Here is a 19,190-nt window from a genome sequence, read left to right as displayed (position 1 = left end):
TTAATTACCATATAACCTAGGTCTCAGTAATAGCTATTTGGTGAAACCCACCTGTATCCACTTGCACCAGTAGTTTGTCTATTTTGTGTGTCATCATACATAGCTACTTATTTATTATGGCACAGATACCATTTGACCCATGTTGAGGTGGCTACAGAGAATGTGTGGATGTGATATATTTGTCTTAAGGGCAGTTTTTTCAACAATATATCAATCCAGAGGTACTAAGACATGGAATAAAATGCATATCTTTGATATGGACTGCGAATAGTCCGAACCAGGAAAAAACAAAAAAAAATTGAAAATGAGGCTATGTTAACATGACAAGTCTTCACACTATGGTGCCAGAGCAGTGAATGCCAGCATCATTGGTCTTTACAGCGCATAGAATGTATGCAATGTTGCAGGAGGAATAAAACTGTCAAAGTTCAAATATGAAACCAAACAGGGAAAGAGCCTTAAACAATAATGAAATAGCAAATTGAACACAAAGGTTTTGCAATCTGAATGATAGGCAGATGAATAGCAAATGACAGTTAATCTGGACAAACGTAATAGGCTCAGGACGCTAAGTAAACGGAGAAAAGGAAGGCTAAACAGTAATGACGCTCTGGACCCTGGGCTATAGAGTTCAGGCAGGTTTTGGGTAGGACTGGAATTGGAGGTGGACACTGCATGTGACAAACTTCCAAAACACTTAACTTCATCTGAAGATACAAGTAACAATGTGGCAGGCTCACCTTCCATCTGCCTGAATTTTACCAGTACTTTGTGACTGTGTCTGGGGAAACCTCATCTCCATTGCCCAATCTTGGCATCCGTCAGTACTTATTCGTATTGCAGACCTAAAAGTACATGAACGTGTGATACAATGAAGATTGAAATGATTCCCTTTGACAAGCTGCACTCCGCTTCTCTCGGGGTCCTCAATGATTCTTCATCATTTCCTTCATGGAAGCAAAAAAACAAGGTTTTCAAACCCTAGAAATCCAGGGAACAAAACAGAATTAATACTTCTACAGAAATAAATTGTACACTGATTATTTAATGAACCCAATTGCATGATTCAAGCAAATGCTAGTAAATATAAAGGGACCATCTTGTTATCCCATCTGAGCAAGACTGCAGCAGTTCCAGGCTGCTGGCTACTGTATGTCACCGAATTCGCCTCTGGACAGGAATTCAGAGGATAGAGTATCATAGAAACATAGAAAACCCACAGCACAATACAGGCCCTATGCCCCACAAAGCTGTGCCGAACATGTCCTTACCTTAGAAATTACCTAGGGTTACCCATAGCCCTCTAGGAGTCTCTTAAAAGACCCTATTGTATCCACCTCCATCACCGTCACTGGCAGCCCATTCCACACACTCGCCATTCTCTGTGTAAAAAACTTACCCCTGACATCTCCTCTGTACCTACTTCCAAGCACCTTAAAACTGTGCTCTCTTGTGCTAGCCATTTCAGCCCTGGAAAAAAGCCTCTGACTATCCACAAAGTCAATGCCTCTCATCATCTTGTACACCTCTATCAGGTCACCTCTCATCCTCCATCGCTCCAAGGAGAAAAGGCCAAGTTCACTCAACCTATTCTCATAAGGCATTCCCCCCAATCCAGGCAACAACCTTGTAAATCTTCTCTGCACCCTTTCTATGGTTTCCACATCTTTCCTGTAGTGAGGCGTCCAGAGCTGAGCACAGTACTCCAAGTGGGATCTGACCAGGGTCCTATATAGCTGCAACATTACCTCTCAGCTCCTGAACTCAATCCCATAATTGATGAAGGCCAATGCACCATATGCTTGCTTAACCACAGAGTCAACCTGCACAGCAGCTTTGAGTGTCCTATGGACTTGGACCCCAAGATCCCTCTGATCTTCCACACTGCCAAGAGTCTTACCATTAATACTATATTCTGCCATCATATTTGACCTACCAAAATGAACTACCTCACATTTATCTGGGTTGAACTCCATCTGCTACTTCTCAGCCCAGTTTTGCATCCTATCAATGTCCCACTGTAACCTCTGACAGTCCTCCACACTATCCACAACACCCCCAACCTTTGTGTCATCAGCAAATTTACTAATCCATCCCTCCACTTCCTCATCCAGGTCATTTATAAAAGTCATGAAGAGAAGGGGTCCCAGAACAGATCCCTGAGGCACACCACTGGTCACCAACCTCCATGCGGAATATGACCCGACTACAACCACTCTTTGCCTTCTGGATCCACAAAAGAATGTCACCTTGAATCCCATGCATCCTTACTTTCTAAATAAGTCTTGCAGGGATACCTTATCAAATGCCTTGCTGAAATCCATATACACTACATCTACTGCTCTACCTTCATCAATGTGTTTAGTCACATCCTCAAAAAATTCAATCAGGCTCGTAAGGCACAGCCTGCCTGTCACAAAGCCATGCTGACTATCCCTAATCATATTATGCCTCCCCAAATGTTCATAAATCCTACCTCTGTGGATCTTTTCCATCAACTTACCAACCACTGAAGTAAGACTCATTGGTCTATAATTTCCTGGGCTATCTCTACTCCCTTTCTTGAATAAGGGAACAACATCCGCAACTCTCCAATCCTCTGGAACCTCTCCCGTCCTCATTGATGATGCAAAGATCATTGCCAGAGGCTCAGCAATCTCCTCCCTCACCTCCCACAGTAGCCTGGGGTACATCTCATCCGGTCCCAGTGACTTACACAACTTGATTCTTTCCAAAAGCTACAGCACATCCTCTTTCTTAATATCTTCATGCTCAAGCTTTTCAGTCCACTGTAAGTCATCCCTACAATCACCAGGATCTAATGAATATGTTATAAGTTCATCAGTATGACAACAATGATATAAACTTAGTTAAAAATCAACTGCAGGCTTATGCTGGAAGTTTGAAATATAATTCAAAAAAGCTGGAAACATTCAACAAGTCAGGCAGCATCTGTGGAAAGAGAAACAGAGTTATGTTTTCATTGCACTAGAATTGGTGTTAATTCTGATGATAGGTCTTCAGCTGGAAATACAAAATCTTATTTTACAGCCGGAAAAATAAAGCACACTGCTGAGTGGCAATAAAATGGAGTTAAGTTTCAACTTTGCCATATCAATAGTAACCAGTGGAGCAAATCACCATACCATTCAGACTAATACTGTTTCAAGGGATCCTTAATTACTTGTGGAGCAATTACATTACTACAAAGCTTTTTGGGCTGTCTACGGCTGAAATGTTGAAATTGCTTGTGATAGTTGTGCTTTAGGAGAAACTGAAATATCCTAATACAACCAAAAAACTTAGTAATGCACTCCTTGTCTTCCAATATGACCAGAAACAGGGGAAGAGGTCCTAAATCAAAGATGCCTTGCCTGAGGACAGAGAAGAAATGGAAGAAGGGCTCTATCAGGAGGATCTACTCAGCAAGAAACAACATTCCTAATTTTATCTGCTGAAGGAAGAATGTATCCTAGTGCTACTGCAGAGTAAACCAGGAACAACACTCCTATCTCCAGCTGCTGAAGGAACAAGATGTCTTTGTTTTAAGACTTTCAAACGAAGTGGTCAGTCACACATGGTAACTTGCTGCAGGCAGGCTGCAACCACAAACAAATGTGTGTCTTGAATTCTAGATCCCCGCCATTGCACTGACAAAATGAAGCAAGTTCTTTGGTGTCAAGAGCAGGAGGATATACAGACTCCACAACCCACCTACACCCTCCGGCAAAGGATAATTAATTATTTACAGGTTTGTAGCTGCAAGAAAATAGGTTATGCAGCAAGGAAGGTGAATTTATTTCCTTTTCCTTGAATAAAGAGAAGCAAGCAGCACAAACATATGGAATTCCTCAAATGTAGGGCTTCCCAGAGGTCAAAGGAGTACTAAACTGCACATCCGGTTTTATAGAATCATATATGAACCATGTTTTGTTTGAAAAGAAAGCTACCACTCCCTAAATATGCAAATACTGCATGATTACTGCTGAAGGATCTCAATACTCAAAACTATGCACACAGGAATCTCACATAACTACTTTACTTTGAAACAGTTATGAAGCCCAACACATTCTGGAATATCAGATGCTGAATTCATGGCTTCTTACTCCAAACATGAAGAAATACTCAAAAGGCAAAGTAGTACAACCATGGCAGACAAGGGAGGTCAAAGCTAATGTAAAAGCAAAAGATAGGGCATACAACAAAGCAAAAATTAGTAGGAAGCTAGAAGACTGGGAAGCTTTTAAAATGCTACAGAGAGCAATCATTAGGAGGGAAAGATGAAATATGAAAGCAAGCTAGCAAACACTATCAAAATAGATTGTAAAAGCTTTTTTGAATATGTAAAAAATAAAAGAGAGATGAGAGTGGATATAGAGCTGCTAGCAACTGAGGCTGGAGAAATAATAATTGGGGACAAGGAGGGAGCAGATGAACTAAATGAGTATTTTGCAACAGTCTTCACTGTGGAAGACACCAGCAGTGTGCCAGATGTTCAAGGGTGTGAGGGAAGAGAAGTGAGTGCAGTTATTATTACAAGGTGCTCAGAAGCTTGAAAAGCCTAAGGGTACTTAAGTCACCTGGACCAGCTGAGCTGCACCCTAGGGTTCGGAAAGAAGTTGCAGTAGAGACTGTGGAGGCATTAGTAATGAGCTTTCAAAAATCATTGGACTCTAGTATGGTGCAAGAGGACTGGAAAATTGCAAATGTCACTCCACTCTTTAAGAAAAGAGGAAGGGAGCAGAAAGGAAATTATAGAACAGTTAGCCTGACTTCAGTGGCTGGGAAGATGTTGGAGTCAATTGTTAAAGATGAGGTTATGCAGTACTTGGTGATACAGGACAAGATAGAACAAAGTCAGCATGGTTTCCTTCAGGAAAAAAAACTTGCCTGATGACCCTGTTGGAATTCTTTGAGGAGATTACACGTAGGATAGGTAAGGGGGATGCAATAGATGTTATATATCTGGACTTCTGAAGGCCTTTGACAAGGTGCCACACATAAGGCTGCTTACCAATTTAAGGGCCCATGGTATTACAGGAAAGTTACTGGCATGGTGAGAGCATTGGCTGATTGGTAGGAGGCAGCAAGTGGGAATAAAAAGATTATTTTCTAGGGGTGTTCTGCAGGAGTTGGTGTTGGGACTGCTTTTTATGCTGTATATAAATGGCTTAGATGATAGAATAGATGCAGATGATACAAAGATCGATGGAGGGGCAGGTAGTGTTGAGGAAACAGGTAGGATGCAGAAGGTCTTAGACAGATTAGGAGAGTGGCAAATGAAATACAATGTTGGAAAATGCATGGTCATGCACTTGTAACGTTCCGTTATATTGGCTCGTGTATGTCTAGGGGAAATCCCATCCCGCACCCGCCTCAACACTCCCCACAGGGTCGGTCGCCGTCCGAATCAAGCCCAAACATCAATCATCAGCCAGCACACCCAGTAAATTTTAACAAGTACACTTTATAGAAATTACTAATTCTATGACATTAATATAAATTCGATACAGAAAGGGAAGTAATGGAAAAAAAGGCGCCAAGACTTATCAAAGTCCAAGTTCTTTGCGCGCTACCATTGGAGCTCAATCGAATCCGGACGACCACCCGAATCCTGTCGACTCACGGCTCGGAACCACCCGAAGTGATCGACCGGAGCCTCTCCTCACGTCTGCCGTCCTCCCCGTCTCTCCTCCGACTCCCCATCTCTCCTCTGACTCCCCGTCTCTCCTCCGACTCCCCGTCAAAAACCCCGTCCCCAGTCATATGATACAGCATGGTATCCAAAAACAGAACGATACATGACCACCCATTGGTTAATAGCACCCTGCTATCTCTAATAACCCAAGCAACTGTCTAGTTAGAGACTGTCTCAGCATTCCTCAGTATAACATAACAAAAGAAGCCATTTTAAATCTAACAAAAAAGAAAGACCCCGTACACACTTTTATAGGAAAAATAAATGTGTAGACTATTTTCTAAATGGGGAAAAAAATCAAAAAATCTGAGAAGCAAAGGGACTTGGGGGTCCTTGTGCAGAACACCCTGAAAGTTAACTTGCAGGTTGAGTTGGTGGTGAGAAGGCAAATGCCATGTTAGCATTCATTTCAAAAGGTCTAAAATACAAGAACAGGGATATGATGTTGAGGGTTTATAAGGCACTGGTGAGGCCTCACCTTGAGTATTGTGAACAGATTTGGACCCCTCATCTTAGAAAAGATGTGCTGGCATTGGAGAGGGTCCAGAGGAGATTCACAAGGATGATTCCAGGAATGAAAGGGTTATCATACGAGGAACGTTTGATGCCTCTGGATCTGCACTCTCTGGAATTCAGAAGGATGAGAGGAGATCTCATTGAAACTTTTTGAATGTTGAAAGGCCTAGACAGTGTAGATGTGGAAAGGATGTTTCCCATGGTGGGAGAGTCTAAGACAAGAGGGCAAAGCCTCAGAATGGAGGGGTGCCCTTTCAAAACAGAGCTGCAGAGAAATTTCTTTAGCCATAGGGTGGTGAAATTGTAGAATCTGTTGCCACATGCAGCTGTGGAAGCCAGGTCATTGGGTGTATTTAAGGCAGAGATTGATAGGTTTTTGATGGGACACGGCATTAAAGGTTAAGGGGAGAAGGCTGGGAACTGGGTTTGGAGAGGAGAGAAAAAATGGATCAGCCATGATTGAATGGCGGAGCATACTCAAGGGGCCAGATGGCCTAATTCTGCTCCTTTGTCTTATTGTCTTATGTTCTTATGGACATGCCCTCTTCTCATAGTTACCATCAAGAAAGAGGTACTGAAGCCTGAAGGAACACATTCAGTGATTCAGCAACAGCTTCTTCCCCTCTGCCGTCCTGTTTCTAAATGGACATTGAACCCAAGAACACTACCTCACTATGTTTTATAATTTTTTTGCACTACTCATTTTAATTTAACTATTTAATATACATATATACTTACTGTAATTCAGCTTTTTCTATATTTATCATGTATTGCATTGTACTGCTGCTGCTAAGTTAACAAATTTCATGACATATGCCAGTGATATTAAGTCTGATTCTGATTGTGAGTCTAATATTCCTCAGTACGCATTTAAGTTGCTTACCTTACTCAAGGTGGATTGTCACATGTAACCTGATGTGGACGTTGGCAAGTTGCTACCACTTTAAGCACAATGAACTTGTCCCATCCATGCCAAAACATACTTCAGCAGTTTTAGGCAGATGAAATTAACTCTTTTTCCCTTTTGTGATTTATTTCTGTTATTGCTGAGATGTGTCAGTGAACTTCAAATCTTCCAGTTTCTGCTCAAGTGAAGTGAATCATTCATTCACTTTTCCAAGCAATTCTCTTTAGAACAAGAGTACTGTGACCAGTATACTAAGTCTTCCAAGATTGTAAAAATGATTGCAAAGGACTACTTTTTGATTTAATTGCCTTTAGTATATAGAGGAAATCTTCTACATAATGTCACCATTTTCACTCTGTAAGTTCCTACTCATGCACATTCAATCCCCTTTCATTATCTATTCCATTTTTGACTAACTATTGAAAGTAATTGAAACAATAACAAGAAAATAAACTAACTTGCCAACAGACTTAAACAGACTTGATTTCTTGTCACAATCTTCAATGTGCAGTTGTGCGGAAAGTTATTCAAGTTGTTAAGTGTCTTTTTTGCAATTCCACATTCCACTTAACTTCTCTATTGCTTCAGCAATCTAATGTTACGAGGCTGCCCATGCAAACAATTTTATCTACCTGCTTCATTTTCACATTGTTCATTCTCAGATCAATTTTTAAGTGATTCTCTTACTTTTTTTATTGAAACTGACTTAGTCTTCTTATAATTTATTTTCAGTTCATGTTCTATTTTGTTTGATTTACCTTCTTCTGCCTTTCCAATATTGGTAATCAATACAGCCACCTCAGCATACCTTACATCAGTTTTCCGTTGATTTTTAACCCGATTTCAAAGTCATTCAAATTTTGCTCAGACTGAATTAAGAGGACGGTTTGGCATAACAAATTCATATTGGACTCCTCCTTTGGTATGTGTCCAGTTTTATTATCTCATCCTTAATTTTTCCTCCTGTTAGAATCTCTTTCTGGGTTTGAAGTCTTCACTTAAAAGACAAACTCTATAAAGAAAACTACTTAAATTGAAAATTGTTTTTATATAATGTATTTTTAATGACATGAGTCTGAGTTTTACAAACTGCATACAAATAGGTTTTATCCCAGCTTGAGCTGTGTAATTTGACCCTGGGAAGTGTCATCTACCACACACTCAGACATTTATCTAATGCTCCACGGACTGATTCTGGATAGTTTGTGATAGCCCATAGTTGTCAACACTTAGGTCTTCACTCTGAATCACAAGGTTGTTAGTTCCATTCCCAGCTCAGAGAGGTACGTGAACAAAATCTTTAAATTCCAGGGCACTGTTAGAATGCCAATATTGTTGTGTGGTGTTAATCCCATGCCCTGTCTGTTCTGCCACAAATGCCAAAAATTACATATCAGTATTTTGAAAAAAGCAGAAAAGTTATCCCAAATGCCCAGCCAATCTATATCCCAATATCAGATTATCCAGTGGTTATTCTATTACTGTTTGAGGGAGTGGCAGCAGTAGTGCCTGCACATTGTATTTCAATAGCTGTAAATAGTTTGGGGGCATGCTCCGGTCAGTGAAATGAGCTAATATCTTTCTTCCTTTGAGGGCAGTGATCCCACTCAGTAAGCTAATAATTGGAGAACAACCACTTATTATTTTCCCAGTTCTCTAGGATATATTATTCCCTATTTGAGAAGGTGATACTCAAATACCACCTTGTTATTATTACTAGTCTCTTGATATTTCAAAGCCAAGTTGTTTTGAAATATCCATAGAATAATAAAAGTGACATGAACTGCCATGTATTTCATTTTTCTCTTCCTCATTGTTTCTCCCTCAGTCAAAGATAATATCCATTCCCTTAGTACCTTCTAGATGACTGGGAATTGCATGAGAAGTCATTGTACAGAGCAATATTTCAGTTCCTTAACTCATGGTGCGCAGAGCCACTTCCTTATTGTTTTAGGCAGTCTTCCTAAATAAATTCCATTGTTATTAATAAAACAAACAACATTGCTCCCTGGTGTCAATCAACTATTGTTCAGCGTCATAAAGTATATCTTCTTGTATTCACAAGAAATGGCAAAATGTTCCTGGACCATAATATCCTCAGTGGATACTAAAAAAAACAAATACCACTAGGAATATTAAAAGATTTATATACACATCCAAAAGTAAATAAGAAACAAAGGTAGTTCCTGAAGATAAATTCCACAGGCAATAGATATGCTATTTAGTACAGGAATAACCTAAGAAATATAATATTGGGAAAACTATAATGAGGGGTAACTCATCAACTTTTGAATTTATGTTCTAATCATACAAAAATGCAAAAAATGAAAACTACAAATATTAGATGAGCAAATGGGTTGGTGCTGCCCTGAGGAAGGGTTTCAGCCTAAAACATCAATGATTTATTCATTTCCATAGATGGCGCCACGCTAGTGGCAGCTTGTTGCAGTAGCTCCTGTGTTTGCCGTTTTTCTTTTTTTTTGTTATTTTTATGTTTTCTTGCGTGCCATTCTGGATTATCGTGTGCCAGGACCATTTGTGATGGCTACCTTGCATTTGGAGTTGAGATTGAGCAAAAGGTGTGTTTATTCCAGAGACCAAATGATTGAGCTATGCAAACTGACGCCATAGTCCGGAATGTGGCCCAAGATCCCACATTATTGAACATTGGGACATTATCATTGCTTATATTATTATTCTGTATTTTGTTATTAGTTCAGTCTGCATACTGCTAAGTATGGTGTTAAATGTTGCTGTAACAAAAGAAATTCCCACTCCAGATCAATGAAGTATTAGTACTATTATTATTGTTTATTATGCTGCTTGACCTGCTGAGTTCCTCCAGCATTTTATGTGTGTTCCTTGGATTTCTAGCATCTTCAGATTTTCTCATCTTGGATTAATTCTCTTTTATAGATTTTGTTGAACCAAGTGCAGAGAAACTATTTTCGTGAGGCCAGATATATATGCAGGCTTCCTGGAGAAGTGACCCATTGAAAATAATAGCATCAAAGAGCTGGTATTGCTGTGTCCAGCTGGATGGTTGTTTTATGGTCAGGACTTGGATCACTGACAAAGGATCAGCAAATTTGATTTTGAATGAGAATGAGCGAGCAGAGCAATTCTATATCTTCAGATCTACCGGTATGCTTAATCAAAGTTGCTTGAGTGTTAAGCTGGCACTATGGACAGGCACCAAGTCTAATCCTATCTAAATTCATATTTTCTTGAAGATACCAATCGCATGAGACAACTTCAGGTAAGTATTCTCCGTTCTAAGCTCCTGTTATTATGGATGTACGAGGACAATGATACAGCAAATGATTTAGGGGAAGACAAGTTGTTAAAAGCTGTGCAGCTAGGCGGGCAATTTCAGTGATGTTATAATGCTGGCATCCGGCTAACAATTTGGAAAATTGCTCAAGTATAGCTAGTCTACAAAAGAATAGGGCAATCAGTCAATTATCATGCTATCAGTCTACTGTCAATCATTGAGGTGATGGACATAAAATGGGGTGGACCAACTCTCCCATTAAATAAAATGATGGATGCTCTGATCTTGCTTCAGAACCACTTTCCTGTACAATTTCCATAACCCCTGACTTCCAAACAGCCTAAAAATCACTCTGTAAATGTTCCTTGGTGAACCATCTTCAGCTATTTCATTAATGACCTCCCTAAACGTAAAAGGTCAGAAGTCGGGTTGTTTGCGGGTGATTGTGCAATGTCTACCCCTACTTGTGACTTCTCAGTTATGAAGCAATATGCATCCAAAGGCCACAAGGACTAGATGATATTCAAGCCTGGGCTGATAGTTCACAAGTAAAATTTGTGTCACATAAATATCCAACAAGTAGTCCAGCCATCACCTCCTTTCATTTATTTTCAATACAGCTGTCAATAGCCTGGAGGATACCATTGACCAGAGACTGAACTAATGCAGCCATATGCACAGAGTGATTACAAAAGCAAGTCACAGGCTGGGAACCCTGTGGCAAGTAACTCACCTCCAAGCTTCCCAAAACCTGTCCGCCATCTACAAGAGTCAAATCAGAAATGCAAAGGAATGCTCCCCACAACTCAAGGTTTAGCAACAACTTTTCCTCACTGTTATCAGGTTCTTCAACAACTTGGAAAACATTAAGACTATAATTCTATAAAACATCACAGCAGAATTAAGCCAGTCGGTCTGTCAAGTCTGCTCTGTCATTCCATCATGGCTGATCTATTATCCCTCTTAATCCCATTGTCCTGCCCTCTCCCTGTAATACTTGACACCCTTACTAATCAAGAACCTATCAACTTCTGCTTTAAATATACTCTATGATCAACATGCACAAAACTGCGCACCCTAATGCCTTCACCATCGCAGACATCCCACCCTGCAAAAACTAATTTCAGGGAGGTAGCACCACCATTTCAGGGAGGTAGCACCCCTGCAACCCACATCACCCCACTCCCCCCCACCCCCCCCCCCCGCCCGGTCGACCTCCAAGGATGTATGTAATACTTGGTTTAGTGATTTTGTCTAATCTGTAAACCAAGTTGGGTATATGCAGAAAATGAGACATTAGAATATGTACTTATATTATATTATCATGTTTATTCTGTTACAACTTTAAGCAAGTCTACAGGGAGTTTGGCCTCATCACATAGGACATCAATAGAGTAGCTCCTTAGCAGCCAGCCAGCTAGAATAATTAACGTTAGCCATGCTAATGAACGAATGACACCTGTTAAACTCACCTTTTACATTTTAACCCACCACGGGCAATAGAAAAATCACTGTTGCAAACAGTGCAGCGAGCAACACTGTCATTATTTTTGAGGTCGACTGCAAAGCCTGCCCACAGAGAAAACTGATAGGTCTACTTAGCACGAAGAGAGACCAATCAGGATGCTCACTCTCGCACTCCCTCTCCCTCTCACTGTCAAAAAAATCAATTTCTGGGATATTGTATATAATTTCCGGGCATCAGGGAGCCATTATCATTATGCGGGAGACTCCCGGAACTTTCAGGAGAGGTGGGATGTCTGCCATCATTTTGGGGGGGTTTCAGGCCAGTCTGAAAAAAATTACTAAACAATGACTATCAACAGATCATTTGCAATTCCAAAGGAAGCAACACACTGGACCATTGTTACACCACCATCAGGAATGCCTACTGTGCTAATCTATGCCCTCACCTTGGGAAGTCTAATCACCTGGCTGTAATTCTACTCCCTGAGTAGAGGTGTTGACCGAAGACTACAGCACCAGTAGTGGGGACCAAGTAGGTATGGACAAGGGAAGCACGGGAGCATTTACAGGACTACTTTGAATCGGTGGACTGGATTGTATTTAGGGATTCATCTTCGAACCTGGATGAGTATGCTACAGTTGTTACCAACTTCATTAAAACCTGTGTGGATGAGTGTGTGCCTACAAAGACTTGCTGTACATTCCCAAACCAAAAGCTGTAGATGAATCAGGAGGTACATTGTCTGCTGAAGGCTAGCTCTGTGGCATTCAAGTCTGGCAACCCAGACCTGCACCAGAAAACCAGGTATGACTTGCAGAGGCTATTTCCAGGGTGAAGAGGCAATTTCAAATGAAGTTAGAGGCGACATTGGATGTACGACAACTCAGGCAGGGTTTGCAAGACATTACTTCCAACAAAGCGAAACCCAATAGCATGAATGGCAGTGATGCTTCACTACCAGATGAGCTCAACACCTTCTATGCACACTTTGAAAAGGAGAATATAACTGCAACTGTGAAGATCCCTCCTGCACCTAGTGACCCTGTGATCTCTGTCTCAGAGGCCGATGTTAAGCTGTCTTTAAAGAGAGTGAACCCTCGCAAGGCAGAAGGCCCTGATGGAGTACCTGGTAAGGCTCTGAAAACCTGTGCCAACCAACTGGCGGAGCATTCAAGGACATTTTCAACCTCTCACTACTACGGGCGAAAGTTCCCACTTGCTTCAAACAGGCAACAATTATACCGGGGCTTAAGAAGAATAATGTGAGCAGCTTTAATGACTATCACCCAGCAGCACTCACATCTACAGTGATGAAATGCTTTGAAAGGTTGGTCATGACGAGACTGAACTCCTGCCTTAGCAAGGACCTGGACCCACTGCAATTTGCCTATCGCCACAATAAGTCAATGGCAGATGCAATCTCAATGGCTCTTCACATGGTCTCAGACCACCTGGACACCTATGTCAGGATGCTGTTCATTGACTATAGCTCAGCACTTAACACCATTAATCCCACAATCCTGATTGATAAGTTACAGAACCTGGGCCTTTGTAGTTCCCACTGCAATTGGATCCTCGACTTCCTAACTGAAAGATCACAATCGGTGCAGATTGCTGATAGCATATCCTCCTCGCTGATGAGCAACACTGGAGCACCTCAGGGGTGTGTGCTTAGCCCGCTGTTCTACTCTCTCTATACACATGACTGTGTGGTTTGGCATAGCTAAAATACCATCTATAAATTTGCTGATGATACAACCATTGTTGGTAGAATCGCAGATGGAGACGAGAGGGCGTAGAGGAGTGAGATATGCCAACTAGTGGAGTGGTGTCGCAACAACAACCTTGCACTCCATGTCAGTAAGATGAAAGAGCTGATTGTGGACTTCAGGAAGGGTAAGACGAAGGAACACATACCAATCCTCATAGAGGGATCAGAAGTGAAGAGAATGAGTAATTTCAAGTTCCTGGGTGTCAGGATCTCTGAGGACCTAACCCGGTCCCAACATATCAATGCAGCTATAAAGAAGGCAAGACAGCAGCTATACTTCATCAGGAGTTTGAAGAGATTTGGTATGTCAATAAGTACACTCAAAACTTCTATAGATATATTGTGGAGAGCATTCTGACAGGCTGCAACACCGTCTGGTATGGGGGTGGGGGGCTACTGCACAGGACCGAAAGAAGCTGTAGAGAGCTGTAAATTTAGTTGGCTCCATTTTGGGTACTAGCCTACAAAGTACCTTCAAGGAGCTGTGTCTCGGAAAAGCAGCATCCATTATTAAGGACACCCAGCACCCAGGGCATGCCCTTTTCTCACTGTTACCATCAGGCAGGAGGTACAGAAGCCTGAAGACACACACTCAGCAATTCAGGAATAGCTTCTCCCCCTCTGCCATCCGATTCCTAAATGGACATTGAACCCATGAACACCACCTCACTTTGAAAAATATATTTTATTTCTGTTTTGCATGATTTTTAATCTATTCAATATACATACACTGTAATTGATTGATTGATTGATTTTCCTTCTATATTATGTATTGCATTGAACTGCTGCTGCGGAGTTAACAAATTTCATGACACATGCCGGTGATAATAAACCTGATTCTGATTCTGACTTGGCCTCCACAGCTCTCTGTGGTAATGAATTGCACAGACACATCACCCTCTGGCTAAAGGAATTCTGTTACATCTCTGTTCATAGGGTCGTTCTTCTATTCTTTGGCTACACCCTTTCCTCCTAGACTCCACGACTATAGGAAGCATCCTCTCCACATTCACTCTATCTACACCCTATCTAAGTCTCTCTGTTCATCTTTGCTAAGTGATTTTGATATAGATGTAATTCAGGGCAGACAGTACAGTTGTAAACATCTACCTTTATTTAGCAAGAGTATGAAATCAATGTATGTCTCTTCAGCTTTTCAAAGATTACCAGAATTGACTCGCTATCATCCTTTCATTCAGTGTCATAGTTGACCCTGTTGGCCTCTTGTCTGTTGCTTCTTTTCAAAGGAAAATTAAAGGGAGGAACATACTGTATCTCTACTTTCAGAAGTAATTTCATATGAAATTAAAGCACCAAAGAAAAGCAAATATTAAGAGGCCTACCTCTTGAAACACGGTTATTATTGCAATTTTGGCCATACTGTCCTTTTACAATTTAATATTTAGAATTTACATACTCCATGAAAGAAAATAGTAAATTGACCTGCTGAATAATTCTCATGTTTATGTTGTCAAGTGAGATTGAGAGACAAAGAATAACCTGTTTTATTATATTATAAGTTCATGCCATAAACCGATCATTGAGTGGCAAAATAAGTTACCAACCATTGACAAGTGTATGTTTGTAAAATTGGTTGCAAATGCATTGAGTGTCAAAATGATAAGATACACAGAAACAATTTATTTCAGGCAGGAAAGAACAGAAAGGCAACAAATCCACTACTTACTACAATAGGTTTTTGTTTCTTTTTAAAATTCAAGCTAATTAACAACTTGTGGAAATTTGTCTGCATGGTGCTCATTTGTGACCAAACCCCAAATATAAATGTGACACACTCTTTACAATGTGCTCCATGTCCCACATTCAGAACACCTGAAAGCTGGAAAGCTGGTAAATTTAAGACATGGCTGAACAAGAAGGCTGCTCTGGCTTTTCACGGTGCACGAGTTCCCCATGACCCCTGTAGAAGGCATTGAGAGGAAAGTCAACAGGGCACGTACGGAGGTGGTTGGGGATCACTCCCAAGTTTTTCTTCAGTGGGACTCTGCATAAGATCAGGCCAGCTGCAGCTCCCATTTTCATTGGTAATAGAGAAGTTCAAGGTGGCAAAGTGTTGAGTTGTGTTAACTCTGAGGGGCTTCGATGACAAGCTAATAAACCAAGCAGAAATCACAACAAGGATGGGCCAAAAGTGGGCTGCCAACTCAGCCATAGACCAGGCAGTGAGCTCGTTGCAATTGAGAGACATCATCGGCAACCCACGCCTGGGGCGGCAATGCCTCGGCTCTGCACTGTTCCAGCGAGGGGGAAGTGCAAGCACAAGGGATAGGCGTGACATGGTCCTGGCAGAGGGATGGAACCACAAGGATGAAAGGTGCTTATCGAAGGCAGTGGAGTTGGGGTCACAGGGCGCCTGGATGCAATGGGATCTTCCTAAGCACAAGATCACTTGGGCAGAGCTTTGGAGACTGGAGCCTTTCCGCATTTCTTTCCTCCTGTGGTCTGTGTATGACACTGTCCCTAACCCATCACAACTGCGCACATGGGGGCTGAGAGAGGACCCTAAATGCAAGCTTGGTAGTCAGCAGGGTTCAGTGGCACACATACTGTCAGGCTGCAAAACAGCTTCAACACAAGGATGGTACAGGTGGCGCCACGACAAGGTCCTGCTGTTCCTTGCTGACACAGTGGAGCGAGAGAAATGTTCAAAGAGACCCACTGGCAGAGAAGCAAACAGGGCAGTCATTTTCATCAAGGAGAGGGCCATGCCAGCCATATCAAGGAGGCCTAAATCCAATCCAATCATGGGAGATGAGGGTTGATGTGGGGAGGAAGCTGCAGTTCCTGGAGGTGGTGCGAACCACACTTTGACCAGACTTCGTACGGTGGTCCACTAAAGACAAGAAAATCATCCTGGTGGAGCTCACAGTACCACGGGAGGAAGGATGCGAGGAGGCTCACGAGAGGAAGGCCCTGATGTACCAGTCCTTAGTCCAAGAGCACAGGGACAATGGAGATCAACTGTGGAGATCAACTCTAGAGGGTTCCATGCAAGATTAGCATGGAGGTTGCTGTCTGTGCTGGGCCTTGAAACGAGCAAGAACCAAGCAGCTCGCAGGATGGGGGAGGAAGCAAGAAGGGCCTCTTGCTGGATATGGAACTGCTGACCCACCAGCTGGAGAGTGTAGTAGTTAAGGGTTGAAACATTTTAGGAAGGTTGGGCACCATCTGCTCCTGGCCAAAGCCTAGGATTATCTCATCAAGTAACTGAAGAGAGCACCCCGATGTATGATGTAATAATATACTTCACATCCCACATTCAGAATATTTGGAAGCTTTTTTTTTAATTGCTAGGATTGTTTTGCATGCAAACAAAACTCGAATATAGAGTTAAATTTCAACAAATGGATGGATATGAATGATAAGTGCCTTTTCATCTTTATATTTCATGCATAATAATCACCACATAAATTAATCCTAATCCTGAGCTTTACTGTGTGAAAGTTTTCACCTAAATTTTAATTTGAACTGAGTCCATGTAAGATTTATTTATGGTTCCTAAAGTTATTATTTAATGTTATACATTTCAAACTTCTCCTAAACTTATGTTTAATCCCATAATATTTTAATGTTGCATAAAACATTCTGAAGATGACTTCATATTTTGTGTAATTGTAAACAGACCAGTGACCAACAGCGCACAGGATGACTCCACAGAATTTACTGGGGACTCCGGGCAAGCAAGGAAACAAAGGTAAGATGCTCCCACATATACCGTGCTAATCAGCTTGTTTGAACTGGAGGGTCATCACATAATTCAGAAATAACCTTGGAACTCAACTTTGTGAACTATGAAACATGATAACATTTAATCTGATCTAACTTAAAAGAATCAAACTGTACACCACCTTGGTTCTTAAAAATAAATCTCTTTTCGTTGCTTTAAAATTATGCTGAGAATGTTTTCTCTCTGCATCATTTTTGAATGCTCCATAGCACGTGTTGAAGGGTTATTACACACATTTTATAGCCGAAATGAATAATGGCCATTCAATTTTCAATGAAAGAGTCAACAGACAGACTTAGTAAGGTACATTTATCACAACAGGATGTGAAACAGGATTTACGAGGTAAACAGATAATATTTTGCAAATACAAGCATGAGAAAATCTGCAGATGCTGGAAATCCGGGCAACACACACAAGATGGTTGAGGAACTCAGCAGGCTAGGCAGCGTCTATAGAAAAGAGTACAGTCGACGTTTCAGGCCAAGACCCTTCAGCATTTTGTATGTGTTGCTAATGTTTTGCAAATAATTCTTGAATGCTCCTCTGTAACGTGTGGACAAAATTGACAGAAATTCTAAATATCTGAGGATGGTTGGAGAGTGAAGGCAGGGACCCATCTAAATCTTAGGCAGCCCCAGTGGTCAGGGATGACATGCTGCCCTCCAGTTCTGAATTAACTGTAAAACAATGCCAAAGCAATTGGGTTAAAGTTGTGGAAAATTTTAACTTTACTAACTTTGACTGGGATTGCCTTTAGTACAAGGAGTTCACGTTAAGTGAAATTTGTTAAGAACTTTCTCGAGACAATATGTAGAGAACAGTGCTTGACCTTACCTTAGGAGATGAAATTGGGCAGGTGGTGGTGGTGTCATGGAGGGGACACTTTGGGAACAGTGACCATAATTCTCTTAAGTTTCAATGCATATATGGAAAAGGATAAGGTTGGTCCTCTCTTGGACTGAGGTAAGTGCAGATTTCAATTATTTAAAAGGGAACATTGCTAAAGCACATGTGGCTGGCATGGTAGCACAACTACTTTATAGTGCCAGCAATCAGCATACTGTATAGGGTTTGATTCCTACCACCGTCTGCAAGGAGTTTGTATGTTCTCCTCTGACCACGAGTGTTTCTTCTGGGTGCTCTGGTTTCCTTCCACACTCCAAAGACTTAAGCTTTAGAGTTAGTAAGTTGTGGATATGCTATGTTACTGCCAGAACTGTGGTAACACTTGCAGGCAGCCCCCAGCACAATCCTTACATTGTGGTCTTCGACACAGATTTCAACGTATGCTTCGTTGTTTCAATGCATGTGTGACAAATAAAGCTAATCTTATAATCTAGATTGGTGGAGGTAAGTGCAAATAAAACAACTGACAAGTGGGATTCTTTGAAAAGAGAGTTAGTAAAAATTCAGATCCAGCATGTTCGTGTAAGGGTGAAAAGTAATGGTGAACTTTGGGAACTTTGGATTACAAGAGGTATAGGAAATATATTCCAGGTTTCGAAGCGACACACAAAATGCTGGAGGAACTGAACAGGTCATGCAACATTTATGGAGTGAAATGGACAGTTGACGTTTCAGGTCAAGACCCTTCTTCAGGACTAGAAAGGAAAATGGGGGTTAATCACTATAAAAAGCTGGGGCTCGGAGCATGAGCTCATAGGTGATAGGTGGATCATGGTGAGGAGGGGTTGGTAGGCAGATGAGGGAGGGAGAGAGTGGGAATGATGTAAGTAGCTGAAAGGTGAAGTGGCTGAACATGTGGAATCTGTTAGAAAAGGACAGTGGACCATGAATAAAGGGAAGT

The 19,190-nt window shown here is 41.4% G+C and overlaps 1 long non-coding RNA gene across 1 annotated transcript in view; it reads left to right on the top strand.

Moving 5' to 3' along the window:
• The window catches only part of LOC134350480 (uncharacterized), a 59,736-nt gene extending 42,416 nt beyond the window's left edge, over positions 1 to 17,320 (top strand). Inside the window, exon 3 of the long non-coding RNA XR_010018907.1 lies at positions 17,278 to 17,320. This is a non-coding gene — a long non-coding RNA (uncharacterized LOC134350480). The remainder of the gene's footprint in view (positions 1 to 17,277) is intronic.
• Positions 17,321 to 19,190: the final 1,870 nt, after the last annotated feature.

Source organism: Mobula hypostoma, chromosome 8 (genome assembly GCF_963921235.1).
Source record: "Mobula hypostoma chromosome 8, sMobHyp1.1, whole genome shotgun sequence".
NCBI classification, from domain to species: domain Eukaryota; kingdom Metazoa; phylum Chordata; class Chondrichthyes; order Myliobatiformes; family Myliobatidae; genus Mobula; species Mobula hypostoma.
The sequence above is the reverse complement of the archived record's forward strand: the minus strand, read 5'-3'. Positions and strand labels throughout refer to the sequence as shown.